This window comes from Stigmatopora argus, chromosome 14 (assembly GCF_051989625.1).
Source record: "Stigmatopora argus isolate UIUO_Sarg chromosome 14, RoL_Sarg_1.0, whole genome shotgun sequence".
Taxonomy (NCBI): Eukaryota; Metazoa; Chordata; class Actinopteri; order Syngnathiformes; family Syngnathidae; genus Stigmatopora; species Stigmatopora argus.
Genome location: NC_135400.1, coordinates 14,368,830 through 14,392,775, shown reverse-complemented (window position 1 = coordinate 14,392,775; position 23,946 = coordinate 14,368,830). Strand labels below are relative to the sequence as shown.

Below are 23,946 nucleotides of genomic sequence, written 5' to 3'. Positions count from 1 at the left end.
CCCCCGGTCGACCTTTAAATCACGTTGGCTGCTACAATTAAATAAGGACTGCTTAAAGTTGGATGGCAAATGAACTAGGGACTTTTGGGGGTGACGCACTGGAAGCGGCAGAATACGTGTTGGTACTTGACCACCAAGTGGAATAGCGCAGAAATCATTAATTGGGGAAAGGATAATTGTGTTAAATGCATTTGAACGGGTGATTAATTCACTTTTGAGGTCAAAATGTGTATTTTTTTTTCATTAGCTGATGAATGTGCAAGTATTAAATTCAATGGATTGTGTATAAATGAATATAATCTTGATTAAATGAATACTAATGAGATTTAAAGTATGATTATGGCCCTCCAAAACAGTTTTTTGGGGGAGTGCTCATATTATTTAATCCTTTAATGGACAGTGTACACTACTTAATAAAAAAAAAAATTAAAAAACACTTAAGACCTTTTCTTTGGTACATGATTATATCAGCAATTATTACTCCTATTTTTCATGAATGCTAATAATGAGATTTAAAGTATGACTATGGGCCTCAAAAACACTATAAAGTTGTTTTTTGGGGGGCTCATATTATTTACCCTTTAATGGTGTGCACTACTTAATAAAAAAACACTTAAGACCTTTTATTTGGCACATGATTATATCAGCAATTATTACTCCTGTTTTTCATGAATGCTAATAATGAGATTTAAAGTATGATTATTGCACTCAGAAACACATAAAGTTTTTGGGGGGGCTCATATTATTTAACCCTTTAATGGACAGTGTACACTACTTAATAAAATTAAAAATAAAACACTTAAGACCTTTTCTTCGGCACATGATTTTATCAGCAATTATTACTCCTATTTTTCATGATGTTTTTTTTAATTTTAATGATGTTAGTGAATGCTACTAAAAACGACATGAATGCAATTAAATTAAATTAAATAGAACTACACACTGGTTAAAATAACCTCTTCAGTTGATTTTTTTAAAAGTATAAAATTCATTAAATACCTTTGACGGCTGTGACATCTCCCTGCCCTGAAACGAGTACAAAGAAACAAATTTTAATTTTGAGCATGTACAAGTTAAATCAATAAGTTTTTGTGCAGTCAATGAAAAAACTGTTTATTTTGAAAGCAGCTCTAGTTCTGGATTTAAAACTCATTCGCTGCCGTCATTTAGATATGTTGTGCAGTAACAAGCTTGTTTTTCTTCCAGTAAGTCACTTATTTAGCCTAAAGCGCCTCGCCGTGCCTTCGCCTGACCTCAGAGTTGCTAATGTGAAATCTCTGCTGGGAGAACTTGTTCTTGTTGTTCTGCCAGACAATTTCATTTTCAAACTTTCATGAGCACACCCCCGCACACACCTACACACACGATAAGAACTACCAGGACTCGCTGTCATTGTTTTGTTGTCATTTAAAGAAGAAGAACCGACGGTGAAGCTGCCAAAACTGGCGAATAATATTAAACACGTGCAATTAAAACTCTTTAAACTCGACACAATCAAAAGAATCGGACTGCCGAGAACGTTAATTATTTCCCTCCTACGTTTTTAAAGTCGCTGTCAAGGTGAGTTTGTAGTAACTGTCATTTATCTCAACGGGAAATATTCCTGTCATGAATCTCCTCGTTAATTTTCCTCGCCACGTTGGACAGGTGGGACTTGTTACCGAGAAAATGTTGAAAATACGTCCAAGCACGCCATCGTAACAAGGGTTGTACGATGAAATTTCGACGATATTGCCAGAGGAGACTTCTCAATATGTTTAATGAGCTAAAATAATCCCTTAAATTTACGTAATCCTTCATCTGTCCCAAAAATCTTATTAATAAAAAGCCCGACTCCGACCTTCCCTTCCCGACTCGACGTAGCGTTAAAAACAACGTCCTTCGTCTTCATCCATTAAGATTCAGGCGTTCGCCATAGCGATATTCAAAGGAAAATCAATGCGTTACCACGGTGACAATCTATGCAACTCGACATGCTTTTCATCCGTACAGCACGCATTGTTTTTCACAGTGAGTAATCTATTGAGCCTCTCGGCCTTTCCTACAACATGTATGCATCTTTTTTTTGTTGTTTTCTTAACTCGTGGGGGCTCAAAAGTCATTCCCAAAGGTTTTAATTAGAAAAGTGTAGTGGATGGAGGGCGCGTTCCCTATAACAGAAGAGAGCGATCCCCCCGAGTCTTGTTGGAGGGTACAGCCGAAAGGCTTGCAGTTTTTTTCCGGCAGTGTCGGGGGTAAATTGTGCTTCTTTCAGCATTAGCCAGGAAGGATTTTGTTGGGAAAAAATGGCTTTTTTTGATCTAGCAGGAATATACATGGCTTGGCCTGTCAACCATGTGTATCAGAACTGTCAATTTATACAACTTACCATATTTTCACGACTATAAGGCGCACCGCATTATAAGGCGCACCCTCAATGAATGACACATTTGAATTTTTTTTCCATATATAAAGCACACTGGATTATAAGGCGCAATGTCTATTTTGGAGAAAATTTAAGACTTTTAAGTGCGCCTTATGGTCGTGAAAATACGGTATACTTTTTTGATCATTTCAAATTGTGTATGCCATATAACAACTTTTGTATGGGATTTTTTTTAAGTAAGTTTTTTGGAAAAACAATCTGGTTTGACCCATTTCGGCTCTAATCCGGATCGTCTCGGTCACTGGTGGCAGACAAAAAGTAATCGGCGACTGCTAATATTGTTATGCTTTAAACCAGGGGTGTCAGACTCGGGTTCGCGGGCCGCGTTAACGTCAACTTGATTTCATGTGGGCCGGACCATTTTAGATATAATATTTAGATTTTGTTTTTTAAATGGATTAAAAGAACTGGATAAAAATCCCTGAATATTCAGTTTTTTTTAGATCGAAAACAATGTTTATTTTAGCTTTTTATATATATTTTTAGATTTTACAAAATGATTTAATATACATCTATACTCTTAATTTTAATTTGATCTAAAAAAGAAAGTCAGCACTCATGATTTACTTTCCCGGGCCACACAAAATGATGCGGCGGGCCAGATTTGGCCCCTGGGCCGCCAATTTGAGACATGTGCTTTAAACAATATATGCGCTTTTCACTATACACGTCCGCAATTTTTTTTTATTTTTAAGTGCACCCTATTATGAGTAAATATGTGCCGGTTTGCATTTCTAAGTTTTTTTTTGCGCTAAATGAGGGGAATTGCAATCATTAATAAGGGGAGCAATTGGCCAAATTTGACAGGTATGACCTTGTGACAAATAGTTGTCAGGGTTAATACTGTACACACAACTAATAACAACAATGTCAACTATTTTGTGTAGTGTACTGTGTTTTTTTTTACGTCACTATAAAAGGCTGTTTGGTACATATATTCATTTTCAATATCACCGTGGTTGTCGGTTTTTGTTCTGGATTGGCTCTAGCACCCCCGCAACACTTGCGATGAAGCGGTAAAGAAAGTGAACGAATGTCACTTTAAGTTTCATGCTCTATAAAAAAAATCCTTCCCCAAAATGCAAGTGTGGAGTTTATTTGGGTGCTTCAGGCTCAAAGGAATGAATGGCTAACCTTTGTTTACAATATTAAAGTCAGTGACTTGAAAAAAAAGAACGTTATTGTACTTTTAGGAGTCTTGGCATTGGGTTGCCTGCAGCCTGACATCTACAGCTTGGGAACATATAAGTATTTTTTTTATTCTGGAATAAGTTGAATCTACTATCTTGTAGTTGAATAATGAGGCGGTTCACAGTGCATAGTGGAGCTTATTAGACACTAACTAAATCGTTGTTGGGCTTTTCAGGGTCTTGTCGCTAGGGTGGAACCTTTAAAGTTGCTACTTTTATACACTTGATTCCAATTTTCCGCTGCTCTGCAAAGGGTACAATAATTTTCTTACCGAACAATAATTAGGACTCTGCGGCATATGATTATGAATTGTGCCCGAAGGGACGTATTTCTCTTTTTTTACAGTAGATTCTAAAAGAAGACAGGCATTGTATTTTTCAAGGAACTGTACAATGGCTTGGTGATTTTCTATTACTTGTCCAAAGCTATTGGTTAATTAGTTCAAAAATGGATGCTCAATAAGTACGTACCATATTTTGCTGTTTAATATACCCCCCATTTAATACACCCGGGTATATTAAACGGCAGGGGTATATTAAATGGCGCACAAACGGGAAGGTACGATCCACTACGCACTCTTTATGCCGTGACGGGGTGCATCAACGTTTTGCAGACTAAAACTACTTACTGCTCAGATTAAAACTACTTACTGCTGAATAAAGTGACTTGGAATTTTAATGAACTTAAGTATCTATAATGATGCCCCCATGAACACCATACAAATCTTGCCCAAAAAGCTGAGTTGGCGTTTAATATACCCGGGTATATTAAATGGCCGGGGTATATTAAATGGCAGGGGTATATTAAATGGCGCACAAACGGGAGGCTCAAAAAAGCAAAAATCATTTAATATACCCGGGTATATTAAACAGCAAAATACGGTACACGAAATTGTGGTGCTACCAGGGCCGGTTTTTGCTATGGGCAATGTGGGTGACCGCCCAGGGTGCAATCTTATTTTGAGGCGCACAAAAAAAATTCTATGTATTACTAGTTGTCTTGACTATTATCACTCTCAAGTTATTTGATAAAGAAATGATGCATATAATATATTCTTGTGTTGTACATTGGGTGTGTGTCTGTGTGTGTGTCCGCCCAGGGCACAAAAGAAAAGCTATGTTATGTAATTTAATTGCGTGAAAGTTAAAAAGTTGCACCGCTACAGTGAAAAAGTAGTTGTTGTGCATCTCACGCTTCCCACACAGGAGCAGAAGCCGAGAAACAATAGATGGCCGAGTGGAGACTTCCCGCGGTGCCGTTAAAAAAACCGCGTGAGCACAACTGAACGTTGACAATAATAAAAATGAAAATGCAGTCGATGAGAGCGCATGAACGTTTCCCATCGCAGCGAAAAAGTCTTTGACGCACCGGGTCAGACAACAGCGGGATTTGCTTGCTTCTCCGAATGATGGGTTTAAAAGTCGAAGCTATTTATGCTTTTGGCGAGGAGCGGAATTAAATGGGTAATGTCGCCGTCCGACATCCCGCAGATGCCCGGGAAGAGACGTGCAGATTTTTGCATAATCTAAGTCATTATTAGACGTAAATGAAAAGAAAGTGCAACCACCTCAAACGAACAAAGTGATTTCACAGATCACTGATGCCCTTTTCTGGAGATGGCAAATTAATGGCGGCGTTATAATTTTTTTATTTAAGCCTCAAGTCCTCCTGAGCTCGATAACACTCAGCGTAAATGCTTTGCCATCAACAAGGTGAAATCGTTTTCCTGACTTTGGACAAGAAGTAAAGTGGATGGGGGAATTGATAATGGTATTCAGTTAATTGTAAATGAACAGAACCTTGTTAATAGGATTCTGTTAATTAATCAATAAGGAAATAAATCTTAAATGAACTCCCCACACACCCCAACTCCTTTGGAGCGAGTGTCGGTGTGATGTCGCGGCATAATTACCGAGCGGCTTTAATTGCTAAGAATTTAATCTGTAGCTGGTCATTAATCAAAATGACCATCACGGCTGCAGATTGGCTTTGCGCTCACGTCTTCGCCAGCAAATATCTGACTGAAACAATGAACCCGCCATGAAAATGACTGAAATATTAAGTCAAAATGACCTCGAATTCAGAATACTTTGCTCTTTCTTTGTCTGTTTTAGTCTTTTCTTTCAAAGATGGAAATATTATGTCCTAAATCAAGGGTGTCAGACTCGGGTTGGTTCGCGGGCCGCTTTAACGTCAACTTGACTTCACGTGGGCCGGACCATTTTAGATATAATATTTAGATATTTTTTATATAAATGGATTCAAAGAACTGGATAAAAAGCCCTGAATATTCAGTTTTTTATAGATCTAAAACAATGTTTATTTTAGCTTTTTTTATATTTTTTTATTTTACAAAATGATTTTTGAACTAAAAACACAGAAAAAAATGATTAAAAAATGACAATTATTGATTTAAAAGGGGGAAAATCAGGAAATTTAATATACATCTATACTCTTCATTTTAATTTGATCTTAAAACAGAAAGTCGGCACTCATGATTTACTTTCCCGGGCCACACAAAATGATGTGGCGGGCCAGATTTGGCCCCCGGGCCGCCACTTTGACACATGAAGTGAGTTGAAGGACAGACGGTGGAGGAAATTAGCTGAAATCGGATCCAGTTAAGAAATACTACATGCAAATGTGGGCTATACTTATCTCTTTCATGCATTATGTAATTAATATTTTTTTTCTTCCATAGGGGACTCATTTAGTACTTCATTGGCTACCAAAACGGCACTAAACACTCACGGAAATGGACGTCTATTGTTGTCCACGTACCTGCTAAAACAGGAGACTTGATCCAAAATAGAGCCGCTCCTAGTATATGGATAACTATAATTATAATACTAAATAAAAAAAGGCAAACTATTTGCTACTTCATGTGTGGGCTCGTGTGATCAGGTGTGTGTATTTTGTAATCAACCCGTGTCTGTCTAGTTAAACCCTGTGTGTTTGTCAGTCTTTGTCGGATCGTCTGCCTTGTCTACTTCATGCTATGTTGCCATGTCAGGTTTGGTTTTGTTATTTATTCCTAAATCCTTGTTATTTTGTTGATTTATTAAAGTTTTGTTGGAGCACATTGTCCATTGATTGCTTCCGCGCATTTGGTTGCAACTACGTTCCCAACGTGACAGTTATTGTATTTTCTAAATATTTTTTCCATTGATAAAATCACTATAAAGTATAAACTAATAAGATATCAATGAAATTCAAGTACCGTATTTTCACGACTATAAGGCGCACTTAAAAGTCTTAAATGTTCTCCAAAATAGACAGAGCGCCTTATAATCCAGTGTGCTTTATATATGGGGGGAAAAGTGTCATTCATTGAGGGTGCGCCTTATAATGCGGTGCGCCTTATAGTCGTGAAAATGCGGTAAATGTATTTTCATTTTGTAGTCGTCAAAAAATCGCCTGTCATTGACAACAATAGACATCCAATTCATCTAAACTTGACAGCCAGTTGTCATGTTCAAAATATGAAAGAATGAAATATTAAAAGAGACCTTTCACCTATTGTACGTATTCTTTTACTGTCATTACCATGCCAGAAAACACAACTTCAGGATGTTATTGAATAGGCATTCCGAATGCACATCCATTCCTGCGAGAGGCGCACTAATCAATGCACCTCGCCTCAGTGAATTTGCATGACTACAGCGGCGCGGCACGTCAAAACCCTTCCTTGGCGTGAAATTTAAATGGCGTTCTCATCTCGCCACCGCATGGCCTCTCCGTGCTCTCGCTTCTGTTATCAGGCTGCCACTTTGGATGAGCTTTTTGGTTTTACACCAGCACCAACAACACGCAGGTGCGAACACCCTGTTGTATAACATTAGGCGGAAGAATGTGTGGTCACAGCGTAGAAAATGAAGCTTTAATTGGAAGTGTCGGGCAAGGATAGATTTGAAGAGGATATGGAGACTGAAATGGAATACTAGTTGGGATGCCTTTCTCTTCATCAAATTTAAAAGGGAAGACTTAAGTTAAAAGGTTTTATCATTTTGTTTCTGAAAATGCATTGCCATTGATTGCTGCTAAATGTCGCAATACTCGTTTTGATGATCAATGACGGAGTTGACTTTGTTTTTTGTTTTGTTTCCTTTTTCTTTTCTGTTTTTTTTTATCTCACCCCAAAAGTTTGGCCTAACAAGAATTCCGATGACAGCTGGGCTTCCTGTGGGGATTCCCATTGGAAGCCCCGGGCATATTTAGTCCTGCTGGGAGAGCGAAATGTGGAGGGGCTAAAGCCGCTCATTCCATGGTAAAAAAAAGGGTATTTTTATGCTATGTAAAGCAGATAGATTTCTGCTGGAATTTATTGGCAGCTTCCTCACCTTCTTGCAGGCGAGTTTGTATTCTTGCTTTCGATAATTTGATTTAACCAGGCTTAAAGTGAGCATACGTTTATTGAATTATAGAAATTTAGTGATGTGCTAAGCATCTGCACAAAAAAATCGGGTTTTGGTGGAAGAAGCTTTTTCATTTGTTTGTACAAATGATGCCTATTATATCATTTTGTTGTCATAGTTATATACGGTAGTTGGTTAGATAATTAGCTTGAGAATTTGTGAGTCGAAGTTATGACAGATGGCTGGCGAGCTTTTAGTCGTAGCTAATAATAGTGATTTATCGGCATGGTGAATGTCGTTTTTCCATTCTGATTCATTTTGTCCTCAATACGATAGTGTTAAAAGGGGAGGAGAATCTTAAATGAATTAAATTCTCAACAGGTTCACGCACTGTCAAATTTTACAGTAAATGCAATACGATTTGACACGTCAGTTGCACCAAAACTCGAGGGCGCTGTATGCAGATTTCATGTGTTTTTGAATAATCCATGCCCTGGAAATGATGTTGTTGTTTTTGCAAACTTCTCTTAAAAAGTTCGTCTCTAAGACCACAAGACCGCAGAAGGTTGCAAGCAACCGACTGACTCAGGTGCATCGGAAAATCACTTTTTCTAAAACATTCATAAATGAATAATTCATTCTACGATCTGTAATTATAGCGATCCCCTAATCAGTAAGCCCGTGCGCTTTACAGTGGTCAGAAGTGCATCGTTAGTTAGCTAGTACTAAACAGTAGTTGCGGTACCGAAGCTTCAAAAAAAAGTTTCAAGACGGTACGTGAATACATATTGAATTTTGAAATGAACACATTTTAATGTAAGTTTATATACCTCGCTTTTCATTGATATCGCAGCCTTCAAAAGGCCAACAGAAAGCTCTGTGCTGAATCGTAATTACCATTTAATGAGCAGAGAAGCCCGAAAGAGAAGCAGCCAATTATGGGAAATAGCCACCAGGCAAAAATCAAGTGTTCAACTCCTTGCTACACACCTTTGCTCTTTCTACAATCTGCATGTGCCAAGGCAAAGTGCTATAAGACCAGGCAAAGAAACGCTTCCCTCAAGCGTTCGTACATAAAGTGGGCGCTCCCCACACAGTCAGACCAAAAGAATACAAAAAAAACAACAACACCATCTCCCACACATAAATAATGCATTGTTTGGGGCACTCAACTCAGAAGCAGACGTGACATCACGGAAAGGCACCGGTTTGTTCTTCCTCTTATACTACACCAAGACTCTTTTCACACTTCTGTCAAGAGTTCACCTGACATCATTCGCTGTTTCTGTCACATGCAAAAAAAAAAGGTGTTCATTATTGATACCTGGCACCATGGAGACGTGGGGGCCGCCTCCCACCCTAAAAGACAGACTTGCCACTCCCGTCGACACTAATTCATTCCTTTTCTGAACCTTTTCTGGATCTTCACAAGGATCGTGGGGGTAGACAAAGGACAACCAATCATAATTAGGGGCAATTTAGAGTGCAGTTGACACAAATTTGTTCATTTTCTGAACCTTTTCTGAATCCTCACAAGGCTCGTGGGGGTGCTAGAGCCTATTCCAGCCAACTTCAGGCACCATGCGGGTGGACACCCTGAATCAGTGGCCAGCCAATCGCAAGGCACAAGGAGACAAAGGACAACCAATCATAGTTAGGGGCAATTTAGAGTGCAGTCGACACTAATTCATTCATTTTCTGAACCTTTTCTGAATCCTCACAAGGGTCATGGGGGTGCTGGAGCCTTTTCTAGCCAACTACAGGCACCAGGTAAGGGACACCCGGAATCAGTGGCCAGCCAATCGCAGGGCACAAGGAGACAAAGGACAACCAATCATAGTTAGGGAAAATTTAGACTGCAGTCGACACTAATTTGTTCATTTTCTGAACCTTTTCTGAATCCTCACAAGGATCGTGGGGGTGCTGGAGCCTTTTCCAGCCAACTACAGGCACCAGGCGAGGGCCAATCGCAGGGCACAAGGAGACAAAGGACAACCAATCATAGTTAGGGGCAAATTAAAGCGTTCAACCGACCTACTCTGCATGTTTTTGGGACATGGGAGGAAACTGTAGTACCCAGAGAAAACCCACACAAGCACGGGGAGAGCATGCAAAAATGTATTTTTCATTGCCTTCAGTAAATTACAGCTGATTGTGTTAAACGTGTTCATAATTTAAATTGATAGAAAGCCCTTGACACACATGATCATATTAACCCACCCTTGTGTTGTAGAAATGCGACCACTGTAAAACACATGACGAAACAAAGCACGCAAACAGATCACGCAACAAAATGCGCTCTCGCCGCTAACGACGATCGCTGCAGTTTTTTCGTCTCGCTCTTAATTATGTGGCAACAACCATTCCAAGCGGGCCAATGCGCTCGTTGGTGCTACGGCACTCATATCTTAGATTTATATGTCCGATAATTCATTTTTTTACAATGCTGGTCCTTATTAGTGTCGTGGTGAGCAGAGGCCTATCCCAACTTTACAGATTTATTTATTAAATTACTGGAAAGTTTTTTGTTTTTGTTTTTTACAAATCATGTATATTACTCATTCATTCTTTTTTTTTTTGTCAATTAAAAAAATGGGCCATTAGTGTAGTTAGTAACCATTGTATTTATGTTTGTATTTTTTTTAAATACCAAAATAGTAATACCCTCTAAAATGGATGATCTACCGCTGTTAATGGCCATAACTAGGTTAAAGACACTTTGTAAAATTATTATGGATTTCAACAGAGATCTGTTTCTCTTCATTAGAAAAATTAACAAAATGGCATTTCACTGTAATTTAGAATACATCTCCCTTTCCTTTCCTCAAGAGGCAAAATCAATTTTATTTACTGTACAATTGAGTTACAAGCTCGGTCGCCGAAGAAAATGAAACCCGTCATTGTAGGCGGCATTTCATTGGACGCACGCTGACCTCTTCTAATCACATTAATCTTTCCAGATCCTTAAATTACACACTCGAAACAACCTACCGTACGACAAACACCCGGATTCTAATTGAATAAGAGCATTGTCGGCGGCATTGAACGAGTTAAGATGGATCCTGTTGGGCTATGACTAAGTGAAGGCGGTATGTACTACTGTCAAGCGCCGTTGAGAAAAAGTCGAGTCCTGCGTGTGTTGTCAAGCGAGCACTTTGTCTCAGGAGTTGCACAGGAGGACATAATGGATGCAGTCTCAGCCGCGTGCCATAACGCTGACATTCACTCACTTTGACTGCAGCGAGCGAGAACGCAGGCGAGAGTTCTCCAGGGGCGAAGCCAGCCAACGTAGCGGCTCTGGAGCCGCTCGCTGACCCTCTCCGTGACACTAATGTTCATTACCGGCTAATGGGAGCCAAAGTCGCCCAGATGGCGCCGCTCGTTATTTGTCACCGCGGCTTCGCGACCTGTAAATAACGGCCGTCGTCGCGACGCCGCGGCCGGCCTTATTCTCGCCGCGGGTTTTGAAAGCTGCTTAGAAACATATGTAATGAGTTTTAAACGGCGTAAACACCGGGGCCCGCCAGGCCCCGTGAAGTGGACCCGTAGAAATGGGGCAATAAGCTCGATTAAACTGGTAATGATGACACGGCGGCCGCTTAAAATGACAGCGGAGGATCTGAGAGAATTAGACTTGTGGCGCCAGTAAAAGTTTGTGGCCTCGTCATTCCCGATCACACTCGTTTTGACACTCCACTGCGGGCCAAAAGACACGTACTTGCGGCTGATTCACAGGGGTCCATTAAGGCCTCGGAAAAAGTCGCAAATGTGACGTTTCCGGACGCCACATAAGCACTCAAAAATGTGGAATAGTCCTAAAAGCATTGTTGGATAATTGCCGGACTGATTTATTCATGCGCATTGGAAATGGAGTCGCTTCGTACGATAACTTATACCACATAATGACATAATATTTGGTTGAAAAGTCGACATGAGCTCATGCAAAATTAATCCAATTCGCAAAGTAAGTCTGGTTTATGAGACGATTTTATATAATGAGGCTTTCTGTGAGAAATGGTAAAAATGACATCATCTGTTTGGATTTTTTTTTTCCAGGTTTATCTTTTTCTTCACTTTTTTCTTAAATTTTCCTGAAAAATTTCGGAACTTTTCCCATTTTCGTAAAACCTGGCCTTTTTTTCATAGTCTAAGTTTGAATTTAACCATTTAACCTTGTCATTTTCCAACTTGTTCCCATCATTCTCAGTACCTTTTTATAGCCAAGTGTGTATTGTCTAAAGCACAGGTGTCAAAGTGGTGGCCCGGGGGCCAAATCTGGCCCACCGCATCATGTTATGTGGCCCGAGTAAGTAAATCATGGGTGCAAACTTTCTGTTTTAGGATGAAATTCAAATGAAGATTATAGATATATATTATATTTCCTGATTTTACCCTTTTTAAATCAATAAAACTTTTGTAAAATCTAAAAATAAATATATAAAAATATTTTCGGTTTTCCACTTTAATATTGAATATAATTTTAAAAAATGTGTTTCCATTTGAAATGAAAAACAATTAGATGTTTCCCTTAAGAAAAAAAGTTCAAATAAACAGTTTTATATCTATGAAAAAACGGAATATTTAGGGATTTTGATCCAGTTCTTATAATCCAATTTAAAAAAAAAATCTAAATATTATATCTAAAATGGTCCAGCCCACATGAAATCGAGTTTATATTATTGCGGCCCGCGAACCAACCCGATTTTGACACCCTTGGTCTAAAGCATTGTTTTATCTTTTTCGGTATTCCGCTTTCACACTCACCTTGGTACGAAAATTCTTCAGTGGCGTGAAATGCTCTCGGCAGAAAAGCCTTTTTGGAGACGGGTCGGCTTTTATTTGCACGGTCATAATATCGGATAATGCGTCTTGACAGGGGAGGGCCAAATAAAAACACGCACAAGCCGCAGCCTCGACAAGACAACCTGAAGAGAAGAGAAAAGAAAGCGTAAGGCAAACAAGTGAGCCGGCAAACATCGGAACATGTGTGACAGGCGGGCGCCGCGACAGCAGCCATGCGCGATGAAACATAGCGGAGAGCTGAAACATTTAATCGAAAATACAAGTGTTAAAAAAACACTCGCTGACTGCTGGGTGAACTCCGTCTAGTGAGGAAATAGAATACAAATACTGTGTTCCTGTACTGGAGCAGTATTTTCATTGGATCTGGAACTTTCTCTACGACAACCGGGGCCTTGACTTAAGAGTCGTAATTAACACTGACCACGTTTGTAAGTCAAAGCCCTCGTATCTTAAAAGTGCTGTGAAGTACTACAGTAAGGGACATGAAAATGATAGGAGAACCTACTATTTTGGACACATACCCATCCAATAAGGTGACAGAAAATGGTTAAGGATGAAATAAGATCCTAATTCTCTCTTTTTTTCAGCTCCCATGGCCACACCCACTAAAAAAAATCTCCAAATAGAAGATGACAAAATTTTGGGGAGTCTTGTGTGACCATTCACTTATTTTGTCAACATGAACTAGCTAGCGCAGCACTAGAAGATCAATTCCAGCTGTGATGTCACAACCAGAATTAGAAGATGACAAAATTTTGGGGAGTCTTGTGTGACCATTCACTTATTTTGTCAACATGAACTAGCTAGCGCAGCACTAGAAGATCAATTCCAGCTGTGATGTCACAACCAGAATTGCTGAAAAAAGGGGCATTCCTTGTTGCACTGTTTTGGGTGGAATAACTATAAAATGGTTAAATAACAGCCAAATTCTAGTGCCAATTTTTCTATCTACATTATCGACTATAGTGCAGTCATTTTAATTTTTTCTCATTCTTAATTCTACAAGATATATATGCAGTTTGGATACTTTTATGTAATTAATATTTAATACTAGTAGAAGTCTAATCGGGTTATCTTTTCACTTGTTTGAAAAGCTGATGTTGATGTTAAAATTCACAGCTGTACACTTTAAGCCAAAAGCCATTTGTTTCAAAGGAAACATGCTATTTTTCACAACTTGAACATCTTAAGCAGTTCTGAAAAAAGATTTACTAATCCAGTATATATAAAATGAAAGTAGGAAAGTACATGTACATCAACGGAAAATGAAATGTCAGGACTAAATGAATATTATTAGTTTTTTACTAGGTCTACAATGTCTTCTGTGTCTGTGGTTGCTACTGTCTTGCTACTGAAACCAAGGAATTTTCCGAATACGGGATGAAATAAAATTCTAATCTAATCTAAATATTTACGTAATTTCAGGCAATCCTTTTCTTAATTTTGAAAACGTCTATTTATAGCCAATGGAGCAACATTTTAAAACAATGTTACAGCGTGCGGAATCTTTTCATGTTATATTTTCGTCCACTTCAGAGGACACACAGATTGCAGACAGTGTTAGGTTTTGTTCGGTGCTACAATTGTCAGTGGGAAAATATCAAGCGGAGCATTTCTGCCCCAGTTACCGTTTCTCCAAGAACAAAAAGTTAGTGACCTTTAAGCCGCGTGCACCACTTTGTTGTTGATGTCAGTAAGAATAAATGCACTTTGGTCCAGTCATTTTCAGTTTAGTTTGCGCGGCACAAAACAAAAGGGGAAAATAACAACATGCCGCAATGTTTGGGGGTTGTGGGAGTTCTCAGCCTTGGTGGAAGTTTGCAGTCTGATTAAATGTCACTCTCCTGGCACTTGGAGTAGCCATCCACTTGTTGGGAAGATGAGAACACGCATTTTTTTAAGCACTTGATGCCTGTCTGATCTTAAGCTGTGAAAGATAACAACAGCTTCAAAAGCATTTGAGCGGCACACGGGCTTCTTAAAAGGAAGAATAGCATCAAAGACAGCCCACTCCCCAAAGGTTAATATCTTCTGTGTCTGGAAGAGAGGCATGCTACACCTGGCGAGTCCACACATTGGCACCATTGACGGCGATAGACGTCTAATCCCTCTGAATTCGAGGAGTTAGTTACATTGGTCTCTATGTTGGACAGCTATTCAAAAGTTGACACTTAAACCCCTCAGAAAATCAAGAATTTGATCCTTGGTAGGTTCCAGCCTTCCTATGTGGAGTTTTCGTGTACTCCCCGTGCATGCTTGGGTTTTCTCTGGGTACTGCACTTTCCTCCCAATTCCCAAATGCATGTTTGGTAAACTGTTTGACCACTTAAGATTGTCCGGAGGTAATGTGCGTGCATGGTTGTTAGCCTCTTGTGCTCTGGTTGGTGACCAATTCAGGATTGGCTAGGATAGGCTCCATTGGATGTTGATGGCACCCAAGTATGATAGGTCTGTAAACCAACTTTAGGAGCAGGTTAAGAAAGAGTGAGACCAATTTAAAAGAAATAAGTTTATTACCAGACTGCAGAATGGGGAGAGCTCAAACAGCGTGAAACACTCACGGTCTGTTGTCCTGCAACTCTCTCCGAATGACCAGTGAGTGAGTCTTATTTCCAGGCAAAATTTAAAGTTCTCAGCAGGACTTTGGACAGATACGTTTTAGTCATTTGCAGGGCAAAAAGTAATTGATCAGTGTCGGACTGTTGAGTGTTTGTGCTGACATGTCAACCCAATCACAAGACTAAGATTGATTAATCAGTCAGACAGTTGAGTGTTTATGCTGACATGTCAGCCATTCACAGTTTGTATGAGAATGATGGTTTTATACTCACAAAAACTGATCTTACAGAGACAACAGCCATAGTCTTGTGGATCCTCACGATCGGCCACTTCAGGTGCAAAAAATCCAGGCGGCGTCCCGCGGAGCCTCGCATCAACTCAAGCTAATCCTCCTATCAGTATCGCAGCATGAAGGCACCAGCCAGGTACTTTGATGCAATTACCCCGATTTAAATGGATAAAAGTTGAGTCACACTGACAAAAGAGCACGCCTAACGCTAAGACAAACATCTCGGCAGGCTCTCTGCGGGAAAGGTTGGTCGGGGCAACCATGTGAAATGACATCCGAGCGTTTTGTGTTTCAGCGCCAACTGGTTTTGGAGATGCCCTTCTGTCAAAGCAGGACTAATTTGAAGAAAAGCCACAAAAGGAGGCCTTCTATGAGTCAGGAAATATGACGCATTAGGCCCCGGTGGCTTGGATGATATAACGCAAGAACGGTAACGGCAATGGGGGTTCTATTTCACAGGAAGCAGCCGTGAGATCTACTGGTCCTTCCATCGCGTTGTACAAACAACTAATGGGGGTTTTGTTTGGTTCATTGAATTAAAAGCGGACTAAAGAAACTAATTACGGCGCACCGATTTGTCGAGAAAACGACGGCCTGCTTTCACATTAAGCCCTTTTAAGTTAACTTTTTTCACCCTTCGTTTGTTCACAAACCAGCAAACTCATACATGTCAACGTATACGTTTTTCCTGTATTTTATGTTTATTTCACCATTACAAATTGTGTACGCCGTATAACAACTTTTGTACGGGATTTTTTTAAGTACGTTTTTTTTGTAAAACGCCAATTCCCCTTTCACCCGTCTGCCTTTTCACTATATAAATATACTGCGTCAGCAAGCAATGAATCTAGAATTTAGAGCTTTTTGATTGGGCACCACGTCCACTTTGGAGAAAATTTTAGACTTAAGTGCGCCCTATGTGAGTAAATATGTGCCAGGTTGCATTTGTACAGTTTTTTATCGCAAAATAAGGAGAATTGCAATCATTAATAAGGGCAGTTTACCGTATTGTGGTTGGAACCAGTTCTGAAATCACACTTGTTATTCCACATAGGTAAAAGCATTATGGGAAATGTTGACTGATTACCATCTCAGTGGTTAGCAGAACGTCGGCTAACAAAAGTCGGGGTTCAACACGAAGCAATGAGGAAACGGAATGTCTACTTAATATTTAGCCAAATGCCTACAAAAAAAGCAATGCTGAAAAATACACAAAAATGCTGGTATACATTTAAGATGAATTTCAAATACAATACAATTACTACATATACAGTAATAAACAAAAATGTGAGAATTCAACAATATGCTATATCTGCTGCCTTAATGACTCTAGAGAAGACAAAATTGCATCTAAAGATTTTTCCTAGATGAAAATGACTTGTCGGGCAAAACCGATCAACTTTGACATGTTTTTTCCAGCCATGCGCAAAATTTGTCTGGCAAACCCTCCTTTTCATTTGAACACGAGTGACCGCAAATTGTTTGAATTCCTTAAAGTAAAAAGTCACTCCACGAAGCCCACTTTATTATTTCCCCTGTCAGTTAAGGTCCGATTGGCTTTGAAAGATTCATGAGTAAAGTTTGCGTGGTTAATAATTCAGAGATGAACCTTTGAGAAAGCTGCACTTCAGGTTTAGTGCCATCTCAAAATATTGCACTCTGGGTTTGCATTTTGGCTATACATAATAATCGTAGCATTTTTCCAAACAAAGGCTGGAAATGCCTTTTAATGTATTTCTCCTTTTTAAAATGTGCTTGTGCACATGCATACTGAAATAAGAATGTTACTGAATGTTCCATTTAAATGTGCAGTCTCTTTTGTTTTTGGTTTAGATTAGGGTATGTCATCATGAAATGTTAATATTATTTATCCCCTCCTTATTTTCTTAATGTATAATTGTCAACTGTGCATCCATGAAGCCCTTTGTAATTTTTTGGGTGATATTTAGGCTATTTATGACTATCATTATTCTTATTATAGACATCGCTAAGCTTGGATTTTTTCCTGTTTTGATATTGATGCGCTTGCAAGATCATATTCAATATCAAATTACTGGATACAGTGCATAAATGGCCTTATGGCTCCGTGTTAGAGGTCATGGAGTTTGTTATTTTTCTTCTTTTTGCCATTGTGGAGGATTCTGACATCATTAAATAAAATACAGTCTAAGCTCTTTGAGAAGCATTAACGTTCCCCCTCGGGAAGCCGGCATGAGCCGAGCGTTAGGAAGGGGACGGTGGTCGTCTGGTGGTTTGCAGGGGCGCAAATGTCAGAGGTCGTCACGTCAGAGAACATTTGGGAGCTTCTCAAGCGAGATTGTCATGCGGAGGCAGCCTCCCATTGGCCCCCGGGGCGAAGGAAACGGATTGCTCCTATTACAGCCAGCCTCACGCACTGCAGTCCCCCCACTGACACATGCAACGCTCTGTTGGAGAGGACTCTTGAGTAGTGGCGTGTTCCAGAGTGCTGAGGGGAGTGTGTTGGGTGGGAGGCCAATGGGCGATCTCTTTAAATCTCCACAATTCTTTCCATTCAGATCGGGTAAGTAACACATACCTGAATTGACATGAGCGACACACTTCAAATGTAGACTTGTATATTATTCCAAGATGTTAAAGCAAGGGTGTCAGACTCGGGTTGGATCGCGGGCCGCTTTAACGTCAACTTGATTTCACGTGGGCCGGACCATTTTAGATATAATATTTAGATTTTTTTTTTTTAAATGGATTAAAATAACTGGATTAAAAGCCCTGAATATTCATTTTTTATAGATCTAAAACAATGTTTATTTTAGCTTTTTCATATATATTTTTAGATTTTACAAAATGATTTTTGAACTAAAAACACCAAAAATGGATTAAAAAATGACAATTATTGATTTAAAAGGGGGAAAATCAGGAAATTTAATATACATCTATACTCTTCATTTTAATTTGATCCTAAAACAGAAAGTCGGGCACTAATGATTTACTTTCTCGGGCCACACAAAATGATGCGGCGGGCCAGATTTGGCCCCCGAGCCGCCACTTTGACACGTGTGTTAAAAGGTATTTCTATTTCTATTCAGTTTCCTAAACCCCAACAAAACGAGGTAATCTGAAGTTGGACCAAAGAGTGTCAGCAGGGTAACAAATAAGTGATAAAGTAATTTCCCATAATTGCTCCACGTTGAACAACATGTAACATGTGTTAGCGTGTTGCTGTCAACCACAGACTCTAATGCTAAGCAAACAACATTTCCCATAATGCCTGTGGCTGCGGAAGCTTGTCAAACTCGTACAAAAAAAGTGTAATTTCCCGCATATGGCGGATTGCATCCCGTTTTTTCGCATCTCTTGAAACTAGACCACCACAGTTGACCAGTTTGTATTCACACCGCCCCGAAAGATGCGTACGTACCACCAACTTTTCCCATTTTTATCGGGACAAAACAGTCCAGATGTGAATATTGACGGAAGCTTATCTGCGCACAAAACCAATCTCAATTGTTTTGAACTTTTTCAGTCCGCCAGCAAAAATCTCCAGGTAGCCAAGCGCTGTGCTTGGATGGCGTCCTAAATTGGCGGAGACAAGTACTACGGCGAGGCACGTGCGGAGCGCCGGGAATCACCTTGTTAATTGAGAGGTGCACTTGAGAGATTGACTAATTGATCAAGGCCTCGGCTACGGTGGATTATTCGCGGCTACAACACCGTGGCGGGAGGAGCCTTGTCAGCAATGATTCATGTGTCTCCTCAAGAGTAGGTCTCTACGGTGTCTTTTGTTCAATGGTGGTGGTGGAAGAAGGGGCGGGGGTGGTGTAAGACCCCCGCCCTACCTTAGCGATCCCTCTAAGAGAGAATTTAAAAAAAGGTGAGGCTGTTTTTGATAGCTTGCCACAGATGATGCAGTGTCAGATGCGGGTGAGCGATCCCCCTCCCTCCCCCGAACAGGAGCTCGGGCCCTACGAGCATCACGGGGGGCTCGGGTGGCGGCGAGATGTATGGCGGTGCCGTAATGGAGGCGGGCGGGGACCCCGAGCCGGAGCGGGAAATGTCTCCATCAAACAGATCACGCCCCAGTGTGTCATCGTCTGGGAGAAATGAAAAGTGCCGGTGTTGTGCCCAGGATTATAAATGGAGGGGGGGGGCGGCTGAAATACGTCGGACGGGGAGTCGAGATGACGTGTTTGGGGTGACTGAAGCGCTGGCTGCAGATTGGAGAAGATGATGGAAGAGGAAAAGTAGTTGGACAGCCAAGTAGTTGAGGCTGAATTTACAGCGTCAAGTAGTCATCCCCCTCCTTCCTTTAGTTTATTAAGAACATTTTTATGATGGGGAGCAGCTTTACGGCATATTTAATTCGTTGGCTGCCATCGATGGTGAGAGACAAACCAGCGTTGCTCAGGGAAATTGTTTTTATATTGACGTCCAATCCCTTTTTGACTGGGACTGAATATTTATTCGCCCCTCACAGTTAAAATGAATTGCACAGCTTGCGTTGTCAATGGCAACTAATGATTTCTAGAACTGCCCTGCAAAGGGTTAAAGAAAAAAAAAATTCTAGCAATGTCAGTGCTTGCCACGTCCAATCCGCTTCGACGGGGAGGGAATACGAAATATTCCGGAACATGAAATATTCCGGAATATGAAATATTTCATGTTCCGGAATATTTCATGTTCCGGAATATTTCATGTTCCGGAATATTTCATGTTCCGGAATATTTCATGTTCCGGAATATTTCATGTTCGGGAATATTTCATGTTCCGGAATATTTCATGTTCGGGAATATTTCATGTTCCGGAATATTTCATGTTCCGGAATATTTCCTGTTCCGTAATATAAAATATTCCGGAATATTTCATGTTCCGTAATATGAAATATTCCAGAATATTTCATGTTCCGTAATATGAAATATTCCGGAATATGTCATGTTCCGTAATATGAAAGATTCCGGAAAATGGAATATTCCGGAACATGAAATATTCTGGAACATGAAATATTCCGGAATATAGTGCATATTCTGGTTTAGTACAAAATCGGACAAAATTGGAGTCAAATCTAGCATGTTATGAGTCGGCAACGTTTTCGACAACAGGACGTCTTTGTAAAATCTCCGCTGTCCTGATTGGGGACGCGTCAACGACTTTACTCTAGGTGACTAAGCACGCCATTCTTAAGTTTTGAAGAATGATGGCGTAGGCTGACGGAAATGACAGAGACTTTCTCCTGCGCGGAGCTTCAATGTGACACGTAGAGGATGGAGTGGGGGAGCCGATGAGATGGCAACTCATTACGCCACGTCGGCCGGGAGGGCAACATCATCAATCAGCTCCTCAGCTTTCCAAATCGATACCACGTCATTACCTGTTGCTGCACCTATGCATACCCGGAAAGACAGCAAACGGGAAGGCACAACACCGACTCTCTCTCTAGCCTAATTCGCAGATCCGTTTGTTGATTGGGTCCCAGGTACTGCCAAAATGAAGCGGCCTCTCCTTTTCTAACCCAACTGTAATCCACGTGTCCCCCAGGACGGATTTGACCCCCAAATGCGAGCGTTTGGGATTCAAGTTTGCGCTCAGAGGAAGCAAACGCCGACCCACTTTGAAGTGGGTGCTGTGTGCCAAGGTCGGACTCGCGAGCAAACAAACAAACACGGCTAAAACATCCTTGGCGCAGTTACTAAGCAACTTCTTCTTGGACAGTTTATAACAAAATTTGGGACTTAGCAGAAGAAAAATAAAGTGCAGTGGAGCACGCACCCGATCGCACAGCTCACAAATTTCCCATGGTAACATTGCAACTTCTTGTTCTCCCCCTACTCTAACTGGAATTTCAATATTTGCTATATAATACAAAATGTACCCACATAAATTCATTGCAACTATTATTTTCAGTTCTAACCAAAATTCTACTTTAAAATGCACAGTTAATGAAGCACTATACTATTTTAAATTGTATTTTATAGTCATCCCATTTTTCGAATAGTAAGATTCTGGCAACACAGTTTCCAGTATTTTACTGTAAATGTCAGGATTTTATTTTTTTACTGTAGATTCTGTTCATTTAATACATAACTGGCAGCCCGCTGGTGGAGTGGTTAGCACATCGGCCTCACAGTTCCGGGATCGAGGGTTAAATCCCAGGTAGGTCCTTACTGTGTGAAGTTTGCATGTTCTCCCCGGGCTTGCGTGGGTTTTCTCCGGGTACTCCGATTTCCTCCCACACCCCGAAAACATGCATGCTAGGCTAGCTAAATTGCCCCTCGGTATAGTTGGTTGTCTGTCTCTTTGTGCCCTGCGATTGGCTGGCCACCGATAGTTAGCTAGCATAGGCTCCAGCACCCCCAGCATTCCTTGTAAGCGTTTTAAAAAAATGAATGAATACTACATAACTACCACAGCACATAATCTCTGGATACATCACAAACATATATTTGAACTGAGTTAAGATCATTAACAAAAACTGCATCAAAAAGTAAAAACTATGTATTATATTACCGTAAAAATGGATTGACTATTATAACTGGAGTATGCAGCAACTGCATATGCATGGAGGCCTATAGCCAATTAGAAGCACCCCACCAATCAATGCCTGATGTCTAATAGGCTCTTCTCAAACAACGCCTACGGATATGCATGCAAATTACAGGCACTATGATAAACATATTTTTGATTTAATACCTGTCTGACAGTGTCAATCAAGCCTGATTGTTAGATACTGCTCTTCTATTGGATCTCATTACAGTAACATTTTTTTTTAAATCATATAGTTAGGCTGCCACAACACTGCACTCTGCTGGTAAATAAACTTCTTTTCTCACATACACATCACATACACATACATACACACCGACCTGGCATCTCCGAGAAGTGACGCTGCTGTAGAATATTAAACAATATTTGCATGTAGATCAGGAGTTGTCAATCATCTCGGTGCCTTTAGAAGAGTAGAGCGTGGGGATAAGAATTAGAAAAATGAAAACGCATGCCCCCCACCACACAAACAGCTTTTTCGTGTATTGACACAGTGTAGAGAGATTGTTAGATATTTCTAACTGTTTTTTTGTTTTTTATTTTTTGTTTTTTTTTAACAAACTCTCAAAGGAATTGCCCAAAAAATGGAATTTACTTCAAAGCCACTGAAAATGAAAATGCACATAAATTATGGTAAAATCAACTTTGGTAGCCTAAAAAGAGATGTGTAACATTTCAGGAAACTCCAATGAATGTTCATTTATTTTACATGCGTGATGAATTATGATGACTTTTTTATGAGCATTTTGAAGTATTTTTGGACATCTGATCAAAACAATAAATAATAAGAAGCTCATAGGAAGCAAATTTAATTCACAATATAGTATAAAATAGGTGTTGTCATCTAGTATTGATCTTTTTTTTTTTAAATAAACATTTTCATTCCATTTTAATCAACATGACACTAAAAGGGGCTCCACTAGAGCATATCAAATAATATTTGCTCAGATCAAGACACCTACTCTTCGCGAGTACCTTTAAAACCGGAGCATATGGGGCTAAAATTTTGAAAAAATAAAAAAAAGATTGATCCCGGAAGCTAATTCACCGCAGAAAACTTCCGCAGTCCTCCACCTTTTAGCTGCAATGTCAGTAAGAACTTTACAATGAGTTCATTCCTCTTTCGGCCCAGACAATTTCCCCGCGGAGCAGCTTGAGATATGCCCCAAATAGTGTTTTAAGATGAGTGCACCCTTGTATTTTTATATATTTTTTGGGCTTCCCAGGATCAAAGTTATCTCCAGTCACCCTCTGGCACGCAGCTTGGCACGATTACATTAACAATGTGAGGATTTCTTTTTATCTTCACCTTTTTTTCCGCTCACATTGGTCGGCTTGATGCCTGTTTTTTTTCAGACGGGGATTCAAAATGGAAGGTGGGTTCGATGACTAGCCAAATGTTGCAGTTTTTTTTTTGAACTTGTCAAATATTGATGCATCTATTACGGCAAAGGCGCGGCTCCTAATCAAATGTGACCGGTATCAAGCGTAGAGCGAGGGCCAGCGACTGGTCGCCGCAGCCTCCTGGTGAAACAGCTGTTTTAACTGGAATTAAAGGGGAAGTAGCAGGTGTCACCTGGGCACCCACCGCGGGGGGCACACCTGCTCGCGTTCATTTGATCCAAAGTGCTTTAGACAGATTACAGCCAAGCTGGCGAACGCGTCTATTTCGGCAGGGGCACGAGAAGGAGGGGAAAACCCAGGGGGGACGCCATCGCCATCACGGCGTCCGACTTAGCGGAAGAATTTGTAAGCGAGCGGACCTGTAGTCACTCTAAAAAGTATGTGTGTGAGTTCCAGGAGGA

The 23,946-nt window shown here is 40.2% G+C and overlaps 1 protein-coding gene across 2 annotated transcripts in view; it reads right to left on the bottom strand.

Moving 5' to 3' along the window:
- LOC144087986 (heparan sulfate glucosamine 3-O-sulfotransferase 2-like) overlaps nt 1-22,476 on the bottom strand; it is a 186,729-nt gene extending 164,253 nt beyond the window's left edge. Inside the window, exons 1-2 of one of the 2 annotated variants that reach the window (XM_077618154.1) lie at nt 22,462-22,476; nt 12,736-12,896 (exon numbers count right to left, since the gene is read on the bottom strand). The gene's annotated coding sequence lies outside the window, so the exon portion shown is untranslated. Of the gene's footprint in view, nt 1-12,735; nt 13,537-22,461 lie in introns of those variants that run through there. The other variant, XM_077618153.1, reaches the window with a different exon arrangement.
- Between the last annotated feature and the right edge of the window lie 1,470 nt (nt 22,477-23,946).